Source organism: Balaenoptera ricei, chromosome 3 (genome assembly GCF_028023285.1).
Source record: "Balaenoptera ricei isolate mBalRic1 chromosome 3, mBalRic1.hap2, whole genome shotgun sequence".
NCBI lineage: Eukaryota > Metazoa > Chordata > Mammalia > Artiodactyla > Balaenopteridae > Balaenoptera > Balaenoptera ricei.
The window spans coordinates 133,513,431-133,525,359 of record NC_082641.1 but is presented as its reverse complement, the minus strand read 5'-3'; positions in this window follow the sequence as shown (position 1 = coordinate 133,525,359).

Here is an 11,929-nt window from a genome sequence, read left to right as displayed (position 1 = left end):
CAGCACTTAGCACATGTTCATTAATTACTTGGCCAGTGAATGGATGGGCTAGTCCTGTCCCATTCAGAACTGGCCAGTCTGATGAGAAATAGCATACAGAGCACTATGTGAGATCACTAGATGGGAGGACTAGTGGAGATCATTCAATGGACACCTTCATTTTACAGAGGAAGGAGGCAAGACTCAAGACTTGTCACAGTCACATAACTAACTAATGGCCAGACAGGAAACAAGGTTGATGTGCCACATTTTGAAGGAGCAGTGGTACTTGGGCCTGGAACCCCTTGCACGTGGTTGGTGCTCAGTAAACATAAATGCACTGAAGAGACTCTAGATCTTCCTCTGCTGGGCGTGTAAACTGGGATAGTCACTGAGTCTTTCTGGGACTCAGTTTCCCCATTTGCAAGATGAAATATGTGTCCTGCTTATTTTATAAAGTTACTGTGACAGTGAAGTTGGATAATTTAAAAGGATTATTTGGCAATTCATGTGAAGACCCTGTTTGGCAGAGGCAGGAAAAAAAAGCTTAAAAGAAAGGTCACTGCCTTTATGCCAACTGTACTCATTGTATAGACAAAGAAAGCTTGATGTCCAAAGAGAAACAAGAGCTAAAGAAAGAGTCAAAGGCAAGGAGAAAGTATGAGGAAAGGCTGGTGGTATAAACTTAACATTGTGGTGAAGGACTTGGGCACGGACCCCTTTCTGTTTCTCTGTGGAAATGTTTTTGTAACTCAGAATCTTGATAGAGCTGTCAGAGGAATGAAGTCAGTAGTGCAGATTTTGAAACATATGTCAGAGATCTGTCTGGGATACTATGAAATCATCAAATTTTCATCAAAATGGAAAACAAAGACTAAGGAGTCGTAGGTGCTTTGGTTTAATTTATCCATTATTTATTGGTAAAATTTCCTGTTTCCTGGAGTCATGTGGATGTCATGGGGCAGGCTGGGTGCCTGAGCCACATGGGGTTCTGGAAGGAAATAAGACGGGTAAGTGGATGCTGTGTAGCCATCATCATGGTCTTAAGAGTGTGGACTCGGGACTGGATGGGGTCAAAATGGAGAAATAGCCACTGGAAAACCTGATTTGACCACTAGGAGGTCAGTGGTGACCTTTTTAGAGATCAACATCATATTAGACCTAGGGACAAAAATTAGATTGAAGACTATAAGTGTGCAAACTGAAGAAGGGAGTATAGGCTGTTTTCAAGAATTTGGGTGGTGAATTTTCTTGAGGTGGGCAGGGTCGAGAGAACAAATCTGGGTCTGTACGTGACACAGGAGAGATGAAGGAATATTTTTCCTTCAAGGAAAAGAGTAAACTATACACACAATGTTAAGGAAATCTAAAGAAAAGAACTGAGTGGGGATGGATAAGATTATTGAGATCAGAATTTACTGGCATTCTTTATGAGGGAACCTGGTCTTAGACATCGGTCTAGCTCAGACACAGGTCTAGTTGACAGCCAAACCAATGCCCTTCCTCTGTATCTGTACCCATCACTCTATGTTTATCTCTTTTCTTATTAAGAAATATAATTTTATTGGAGAATACCTATTTGGCTAGAGAGGGAAAGATTAAGGAATATAAACTAGTTGGGTCAGATTATAGTATATGACAGATAATTCACTTTTAAAGAGTAGAGAAGAACCCCTGTGGTAACTGTCTGTAGTACTGGGGAAGGGATTAATTATCGGGTTCTGAGGACCTTGGTGGGTTATCTATGATGGAGTCTATTACAGAGAGGAGAAGTCAGATGTTGCAGGAGGAATCATGAATTGCAGTATCATGGGAGCTAAGGAAGGTGGGTTATGAAGCCTAGAAATCATGAGAGGGATGGATTCAAGATGTATTAAGGCTGTATGAAACCACTTGAAATCAGAGAATATAAGGTCTAACTTGACAAAACAAACCTAGAATGTTGAGGCAGGAAGAATTTGGGGGAGTTTGAGGGATGAGAGTAAATGAAGAGAGCATTGATCAGAAAGAGTGTCCAGGACTGGACTGTATCAATTATTATCCTCACAATTTAAGGTAGCTATAAATTTCAAGTCGTGGTAAAAGTTTTCTCTGGGTTCCCCCCTCAAATCTCTTAAAAAGGGGAAGGTTTGGGCTCTTCCTCACCTGGTCCTTACTTGAAGTCCAGCAGGGGAGCCAAGTTCCTACAATCTTGGTGCCCAAATAAGGCTTAGATGTGTGGTCTGTTCTTTGATGTCAAATCCATAGTTGAGCTCTGTAACCATCACAGGGCCCAGAAGAACATTTTCAAAGATCTCATAAAAAAATGAGAATATGTGAAATGGAAGGAGAGACCACCTTAAATCCCTAGCGTTCTCTGTGTTCAGAGGTTTTTTCAAATTTGACCCATTGGTAGACGTGAAGAAATGGACTGAAAATTGAAAATTAATAATTTCTTTGGCTAAGCTTGAAACTGATTTCTGTTTGTCCATTTTACAAAATTAGCTATTAAAAAGTCACTGTACTTAAGAAAGTTTAGGAAAACAGAAATAAGCAACCATATTTATATCACCTTAACAATGTAACTTAAAAGTATTAGTGGTTCCTTTTCATCCTTAACAATACATATGTATGTTTTCACAGCTGCAGTTAGCTTTCATGTAATTATAGGTCTTTTTGACTTATTTTAAACATGTGATATTGTCCTATGGTTTCCAAAATTATTTTAATGTTTACAATATTCCATTGATTGAACGTGCCATGATTTATTTACCTATTGCCCCTACTGTTGGGAAAAAGGCAAATTCCAAATTAAAAAAAAAAAAAAACACTGCAGTAAACGATTTTGGGTCTATACATTTTCCTTCTTGTCGATTATTTGTGGGGTCAAAGTATGTGTTATTAATTCTGTTTTACAGAAAAAGAGCAGATACTAGTCTTTTTTGAAAAAGTTTATTATACAAACATGAACACAAAAATGATAATAAGAAAACTATAGCTACAGTACCACCATCCAAATAAATCAGCTTGCTTCATTTTCAATTTCCCTAGAAGTCTTGATTCAGGTGTATACATCATCTTACACACTCAACATTATAATTTGCTTTACTGTAAAATCCTCACAACCCTTTTAAAGACAGCATGCTAGTCCATAAAGTTGAACTAACCATGATCTAAGTAGCCCTCCCTTTCAACTGGTTAGGTAGTGCTGCTAATTTTTCCCATCTTTAAATCCTGTTGCAATGTTTATCGCTGTCGCTAACAACTTTTTCCTCTTCAAATATTGTTGCTTGGATGAAGTTTGAAGATGGGATTACTGGGCCAAAGGGTATGAAGAATTTTATGACTCTTTAAAACTACTGACCAATTACTTTCTGAAAATACATACCAGTGTCCACTCCACTGCACCAATGCAGAGATGTGTATTTGTCTCACCTTTCCTTTTTGATAGAAAAGGTAGGCAAGTTCCTTTGTTTTTCTTGAAAAGCAGTTATTCATTCTGTGTTACATCTTCCAGTGTCTTAGAAGGGAAAAAAGAGTGTATATTTTTGTTTGTGTGGATTACATGCTTATTATTGGGTCATTTATTTAGTGATGTCTTGATGGTTTTCTTATTAATTTGCATGAGTTCCTATGAGCACATACTTTTTAACCATTTCTCTTATTTACTGCTACTATTTTACTGTTTTAAAAAGAGTTCTCTGTGTGGCGTGGTGTGAGAGAAGCAAGAACTTAGAGAGTTGCATGTTTGAATGTGCTAGTCTTTCCTCTTGGCAATTTCTTTTGTCATCCTTCCTCAAATCATAGGTAGATTGCTGGTCAATTTCCTTTTTTTTTTTTTTTTTTAATCTTTTCCACAGCTCTTCCATATTATGTTGTAATGGCCTTTTTACATTTCTGTCCATCTCTAGACTCTTGAGAAATTCACGGGCAAGGAGTGTGTGTTTTTCATTTAGAAGAGAATAAACATTCAGTAGATACTAGATGAACAAAAATATTTAACTCTGATCCACTGGAGGTATTTTAAGTTGGGAATCTGAAACTTCTCACCAAAACAACTGCCGATCAGTTTTCCTAGTAACAATCAAATAATCAGTACTTTTTCTATTGGTTTGTAATGGCATTCCACCTACCTGCTTCCCTGGCACCATGTACACCTCATTATTGTTTATTTCATATCTGCAGCTGTTTGTTTCATTGTCAAGTTTGCCCACTTGTGAGCTGAATGAATGCAGAGATCACCATCTTGTTCTTGCTCTCTGTTCTGAGGTGCTTAAGAACAAATGGTAGATTGAAGTGATACATTGATATAAGACAAATTCGTAAATGCACTTGAGTCTATTTCTGGGTTTTCTGGTCTGTTCAACCATTTCTACTTAGGTACCTGGCACTGGGCTAGGCTTAGGTGATAAAATAATGAGGAAGCTGTGCCTTTGTTCTTGAGCCCTCATTCTAGTGGTGTGAGCAGAAGAATTGATAGGTTGCTTCAGTACAATGTAAGCCGTGATAGATGTATGTCCAGGGTTCCCTAAGAGTACAGAGAAAGGGCTGCTCGCTCTGTCGAGAACGCAAGTCACAGAAACCTTCCGGGAGGGAAGATGTCTGAGCCAGATCTTAGAGGGTGAGCAGGGGTAAGCCAGACAAAGAAAGGAGAGGATGTTTTCTAGGTAGGGAAATAATGCCAAGTACAATTGATCTGTGTTTTTGTTTTTGAAACATTACTATCTTCATTATTGCTATGTTGTGCTTTTAAATAGTCTGTTAGGTTTTTATCATTTTAGTGGCTTTTTGTATGGAACATTCCTTGCCTTTTTTAAAAAAATTATTGTGCCTAATAAAATTTAGAATTATTTTGTTTGCTTCCTAGAAAATTTCTGTTGGGATTTTGTTAAATGTGCAAATTAACTTGAAGGAAATAAAAATCAATTTTAGTCTGTTCAGCTAAGAGTTAGTCTCTTCATTTTATATTTATCTCTCAAAATTTTACATTTTTTAGCCTAGGTTACAGCAGATCTCATGATAGTTTTTCTTTATGCATAAATTTATGAATGTATGCTTGTACATTATATGTAAAATATATGAGTTAATGTCATAAAAGGTATGTTTTGGATAGAATTTCCTAAATAAAACTATTTTACTTTTACTTAAGAAACAAGCACAGGCGTTTGCTTTGTTAATTTGGGCTAATTTCAAATTGTACATGATTGAGGTTTTCTATTTTTCTTATGAGGAAATAACATGTTGCTATAACATTTAAAATTTTATTATGTGTCTCAAACTTTTGTTCTCATGTTTTTCAATATTTATCAGCAGTTTTGTCTTAGATTTTTGTTTCTACTTTTTAAGATGTAACATTTAGAATTATTTAGGCCATCTTATATTTATTATTGATATTTGCTCTTTCGTTGATTATTCTGAAATCTTAAGTTGAATGCTTTGTTCATTTATCTATGATAAGTTTAAATGCTTTTATCATGACAGAAGACTGCTTTGGCCAAATTGCATAATTTGTAGTGTTTTTAATTCTTTAAATAGGCTGGGTTCCTTTCTCAAATCACTAATTACTTAGGGAAGTGTTTTTCAATCTGAAATTCCTGGGGTTTTATGTTAATATAAAACATACCATCCATTTCTGCTTTCAGAGAATATAGTCGGAAAAGTTTTCTTTAATGTTTTCATTTTGAGATTATATTTCTTTCTTTTATATGATCATGGGACAAAGAGAAGTTTCTTTGATTCCATGTGTAGGGGTGTGTGGGATTTTTTAAAATGCTTTTCCAACTTGTAAGTTATAAGATAAAGAGCAATTAGGTTTGTCAATTTTTTCCTTATTCTTACACTTCAAAGTTGTGGAGTTTTGGCTTTTGTTACTCTCCTGTTCAGTATAATGGTTTAATTATGTATAATCAGCAAGACAGGAACTTCATCATTATATATTATTAATCTTAATCTCCCCTAATACTTTTTACCATGAAGTCTACTTTAAAATATTGATTTTCTTTTTATTCAAGCTTTATAGCTTAATTTTTGCCCACCAAGTCTTTCAATGCAATCCTTGACTTGGTCTTTTAATAGATTAAAACAGATGGTTTAATGTTATAGTTTCTACCTTGATTTAATATCTATTATCCTAGACATCGCCATTCCAAAATCTTACTTCCAATTAAAACATACCATCATTTGGAAGATCCTCTTCTCACATTTTATATACTCATTTTACATTCTAAGAGGTTCCTTGCAATATCTCACAAGGATTCTATCATTATGTTTAATTACTTGCGCCAGGGAGTCTCAAAGGCTGATCTGCTGTTTCTCCACTGATGGGTTAGGAGGGTCTTCAGTGGGGGCTGTACATTGATCCTGAACCACAAACGTTTAGTGTTATTGAGGATAATTAAAACCAGCATCCACAGACTAAAATTAACCTGTCATTGGACTTAATTGGAGAAGCTAATTCATACATGCTACTCACAAGCTTTTTCTGAAACGTGTTTATTTCTCTGTACTCTGATCCCCGTTCCCCAGCTCTGTATCCTGGGCCCTTTTCCTTGGATAAAGTGGGGCTTGGTTGCTAATTGAACTACAGAGTTTTTACGTCTTTTTCAAAGGAGTCAAGTTGGAGGAGATGTAAAAGTTGCTGATTTATACCTATTTGCCTCTTAAAAAAATTTCCTTCCATGGAGGAAAATGAATACAGCTCTTTTTTAGTTGCCCGGTATTTCATCTGTTTTCTAATTTTGTAGTAACAATTATGTCAATTAGTTTGACTCATCAGTAACAGGCTTTCCCTCTCATTAGTGTTTCTCATTTTAGCTCTGCTTCAACATGTTTTTCACCAATGCATCTTGAAAGGTGATTTCTCTGATTTCATTCTCTTTGATTTAGATTTTTGGGGATAAGTTTTCCCCAAAAATGAAACCATATAATAAAATTATGGCATCTTTGGAGATAAACTGCACCCTGCCTGTGAATAACATTTTTGTCATAGCCTTTTACCTTTGAGGATTCTGTAATGTTGCTTCAGCGTCATTTGTAGTCAGGAGCTAAATTTGATGGCATGTAGCCTACGGTGAAAATACAATTGAGAAGGCACACAGGTTGTGTCATGTACTGGAGATGTAAAATTAGTCTTCGATTTCCTAGATGAGGAAATGATCTCTCTACCTTAACATGTAATTATGAGAATCTATTTAGGTATGTCATTACTCCTTTATAAACTTCAAAAATGAATATAAGCATTCTGGAGTCCCAGGCTGATAGGTAAGTAGGTAAATCATAGTACCAATACAATGTAGGATTATAAAAGAAATTAGAACAAATTAATGGGGGGTCCAAGGAAGAATGATAAGGGTGATAAGAGAAAAGATGATATGGGAATGGGATCTTGACGGATGATATCCTGTGATAGGGTGGTGCTACATGGAAGGGCATTCTAGGTGGACGGAATAGTATGTGCAAAAACATGGCACTCTGGAAGGCCAGGAGAGGTGAGAGGCTGAAATGGAGGATTGACTGTGGTGTATTCTGCCATGATAGGGGATTAGGGTTAGGGTATTGTGTGGAAGAGGATGAAAACTGGACCAGGGATGGGCAACTGGCTTAAAAGGTGGCTCATCCATAAGGCTGACCAGGAATGCTAAGGTAGCCTGATTAAAAATATTTTAGCTGATAAGAGCAAGCAGACTGGCTTCTTCAATGATTTAGAGACGGGAGTGGTAAACTATAGCAAAAGGAGCCTGTCCAGGTCTTTAGGAAAGCAGTAGAGGATGGCTGTTCCCTTACCTTCACCAAGTGCTGGGGACTCCCCAATTCCAGGCCATGTATTACCTTATAATAAGCTCTCTTTTATAAAGCAGCCTGTGTGACTCTCTTCCTAAGAACCAACAGTGGCTTAACTAACATGTTAGGCCACTGATCAAAGAGATGCAGAGGAGAAGTTAACCTGAAAATTTATTTCTGCGGCAGAGTCAATAGGAGTAACTGATTTATCAACTGTGAAAGTGGAATTCCCTAAAGAAGTGGACAAGGGTGCTTTCCTTCTTACCAATCATTATTTTTATTAATATATTTTACAAGACTGCAGTTGAAATAATATTAAATACAAATTTTTTTATACAGAAAGTGTAATAAAGTTAAAATAGTTCCTTGTAATTCATAGCATTATTGCAATGCTTACAAAATTTTTGCATAGAGTGTGCAAGGATTGATGTTATTCAAAACAAAACTAAAAAGCTCATCTTACATCACACCCAAACCCAGAGAAAAACAACCAAATCAAATAAAAAAATAATCCAAAGGCTGAACTCAAGTGCTTTATGGGAATGGGCTTCCTTTTTCAAAATCTCCAAGCAAATGAGACTTGTATGACCTTATTTTTACTGTGTAAAGCACCAGAATCTGGCTTCTCCAGGAGTGCATTTAGCCAGTGCAATGATGGACGGTCCCCTACCTTTCCCTTCTCAAACACGACCTCTTTAAGAAATGTGTCTCTGCTTCTTCGTGGCCTCAAAAAGAGAGAAACTTGATTGGGGAGATGGTTAACAGATGGAAAACTCTGTTCCCCCCATCACCAAACACTGGATATAAATTAGGGTAGTTTTGTGTCCACCCCAAATTCAGACTTGCCGACTCTTCCTTCTACTTTGCCAGGATCTCTCCTCTCTACTAGGGAACCTGATTGCTGGCTCTGGTGATGTTAGTTCCATGAGACCCTTTAAAGGTACCCCTTCCTGATTTGCCATTTGGACACATATACCAGTAAAAGAAAATCCCTGAAAGACTTACCCTAAAGCAGGATAGTTGACATTTTTTAGCTCATGCCATTACTAAGGTTTAAGGGGTGGTTGAGTCACAGCAGCACGACAGAGCCCTGGTTGGCACTGGGGTTGACTGTGTTAGGAGCAGTGAGAGGCTGTGTCCACAGCCCTCCAGGGGATCAGATATGTGCTGTTGAGAAAGCACAGAAAAGCAGGTTGGACCTCACCCTCTGCTGCTGTGGTCACTCAGCTCTGGATGGGGGCAGGTTGACAGCAGGACCTGCAGGAGGGCATACTGGTTTAACCTGTTTGGATGGTCCCTGGCTGAGTTAATTCTTCAAAACGATTTTCTCTTTTAACTCTTAGAGATCAAACCCTGATCCCTTGGCTTAGAAGATGAAAGTGCCCTAAAGCCACCAAGTTGTAAGGAACTTCAGATGCACTCATCTTCTCTGTCAGTCGTTGGAAAGCCACAAACCTCTTTTCTGAAACTAGGACACCAGTGTCAAATGTACAGGTTCAAGGTTAAAGGGTGCCACTGTTGCAACAAGAATTGGCAGGTGGGTCCCATTTCCAACTCAGATCAATTGATAGTGATGGCCTGAGTGCTTTGGTGAGAAAAATTCTGCACATGGGGAGGGTGATAGGCCATTAATGATGACTGACAAGGTATGAGGTATGGGACTCAAACGATTATCCCACAGTGGCCAGCTTGGGTCCTGAATGCCTAATGCTAATTGAATTCTTTCTCGTCTTATTTTCTTGTAGGGAAATAGGGATGATCGAGTTCCTTTCTATTTATTTGATTCTTTCCTAGAGTCTTGCCACAACTAAAAGTAGGGAAGAATAATAACCAAATGGTATCAAAGACCTCACCTAAAATAAGACATTTGTCTTTCAAAGTGAGGTTATAGTGGAAGGACAGGTATGTGAGCAGAAATGCTGATTTGTTTAGCCGCAACTATAGATCATTGAGTATTAAAGTTTTCTCTTAAATGTAAGGCTGACAACCCAGGCATCTTCAAATTTGTAAGGACAAGAAGCCTGACTTACTTAACAATAATCACAGAACAAACCATTTTTTTTTTTTTTTTTGGTTCCAGATTCTATTACTCAGACAGATCTTCTATATTTTCACTGTAGGTATCTCTCTTTCAGTACTATATGCTGTCACAGATGAGAAACGATAGAAAGAAGGGAGATAAAAGTTTTATAGCTTGATCCACCCAAGAAGGACTATTCTAAAAACTGGTAGGAGACACTTCTTAACAGCTCGAAAAATAGTTTGACATGTTGGTGACTTCACAGCATAGTGGCCTGGAGTTAGACCTACATTCCAGCTCTGGCTTTTTCTAGCTAGTGGCTTTGAGTAAGTTTCCCAGCCTTTCTAAGCCTCAGTTTCCACATCTGTAGATTGGAACTATAATGGAACCTAACTCAAAGGATTGTTTTGAGGATGAAATAAGTGAATGTGTATAAAACACTTAGCACAGTGGCTAGTACACAGTAAGTGCTCAATGAATATTAGTTAATAAAATATTATAATTGGAGAAATAGAATCCAACTTTTGCCATGTCTTAGTATAGGCTTTGGGTCCAAGGAGACCTCTTTGACCTTATGCAAAATTCATGGGTGTGATTCTTTTTGAGGAGAAATTTCAGAACTTTGCTCAGATTCTCAAAAGAACCTATGACCCCCAAAATGTTAGGACCTCATAAATTACATGAATATGGGGACTAAAGAAGCACCAATGTCTTCTCTGTCAACAAATATCATCTTCCTGCCCTCAGACAGTCCTTTGCTATACTGCTCCTATGTAACCTCATGGATCAGCTTGGGATTTAGAACATCTGAGCTCTCTCTGATTTCACCAAAATAGCCCAAATGTAGAAGTAGGCTGCAAAGACAGTGGAAGAAGTGGGACTACTAGGCGAGTCTAGGAGTGCAGAGTAGATTTTATGTAAGACAGATGTTTCCTTCGCTCTTCTCCCAAAGAGGGCAGCCTCATGCTTGTTTTATTTATCTGACCTTAGCTAATGTTCAGCGACGAAGCAAATCCCTTCAGTCCCTAGTGAGGGTGTCCAAACGCCTAATGAGGCATTTTGGAACACTATTCTGGTTTCCCATTGTGACAGCTGGATTTGGACTCTAAAAATACTTCTTGCCTATAGCAACTTTTCCTCTGTTCAGTTGCAAACCTCACGGAAGTGGAACTGATATTACTACTTGTTGGGCAGAAGTTAAGGAGACAGCATTGCTGTTGGTATGTTTGAGACTGTTTACTGATGGATTTAATAACATCGTTAATGCTGTTCCGACATCACATCTCCTGTTGCATCCTATTGGACAGCTCTTTTTTTTTTTTTCAAGGGAAGATGCTAACTTCCTACTCTGTCAGTATCTATAAAAGGAAGGTGGGGGGGATAAAACCAAAGAAACTAGCCCATGGAGCATGGGTCACCCCAAATGGGATGTTTTCTTTTATCCTTGTGCTCTAACAATGCTCAAAGGAGGACCTCCCACAAGTAATTCTTTTCCCTTTGCCATACAGACCTGTCTTGAGAAATTTCAAGGACTCTATTATGAAGAAAGCTTTTAAGAACCATAGAAATCACATTGCTTTTGAAAGTGCTAATGCGTGCGGTGTGCCTTGCCGGCTGAAGCAGCGGCTTCAGAGTGCTTTATCTCTTATCAGTGGTTTAGCTTTGTGAATGAGAAATTCAGAGGCAACTGTGTAATTTTAAATTCTGATTACCACAAAGAAAGAGATGCATCTGACATCCCAGTGCAGTAGCTTTGATTATTTTAATGGAAATATGTTGGGACTAGGGGAGCCTTCCAAGGAGGAGAAAGTGATGAAAGACCAAAAGAAAGACATTTTATCTTTGAGATAAAAAGCCTGTTTTCTAAGGTTGTTTCTTTTATTATGACTTTTTCCCCCCACCTGCTACTGGGGCGCCATGCAAATGTATCATTCCAGGAACTGCTTTGTTATCCTTTTTGTGCCTAAGATTTCCTGGAGCAGAGGAAAGAGAGGAAAGGGGTTTTGTTTACAACTCACTTAAATTAGATTTTCACCTTTCAGAGAGCCTTAAAAAATAAGGATCAAGTGCTTAGATGGATATTTACCTCCTTGGTCTAAACATCAGGCTACCTTTTGCCTAAAATAAACAAAAGCAAGACATTCTCATGTAGCTGTTCCTGTGAAAGGCCAA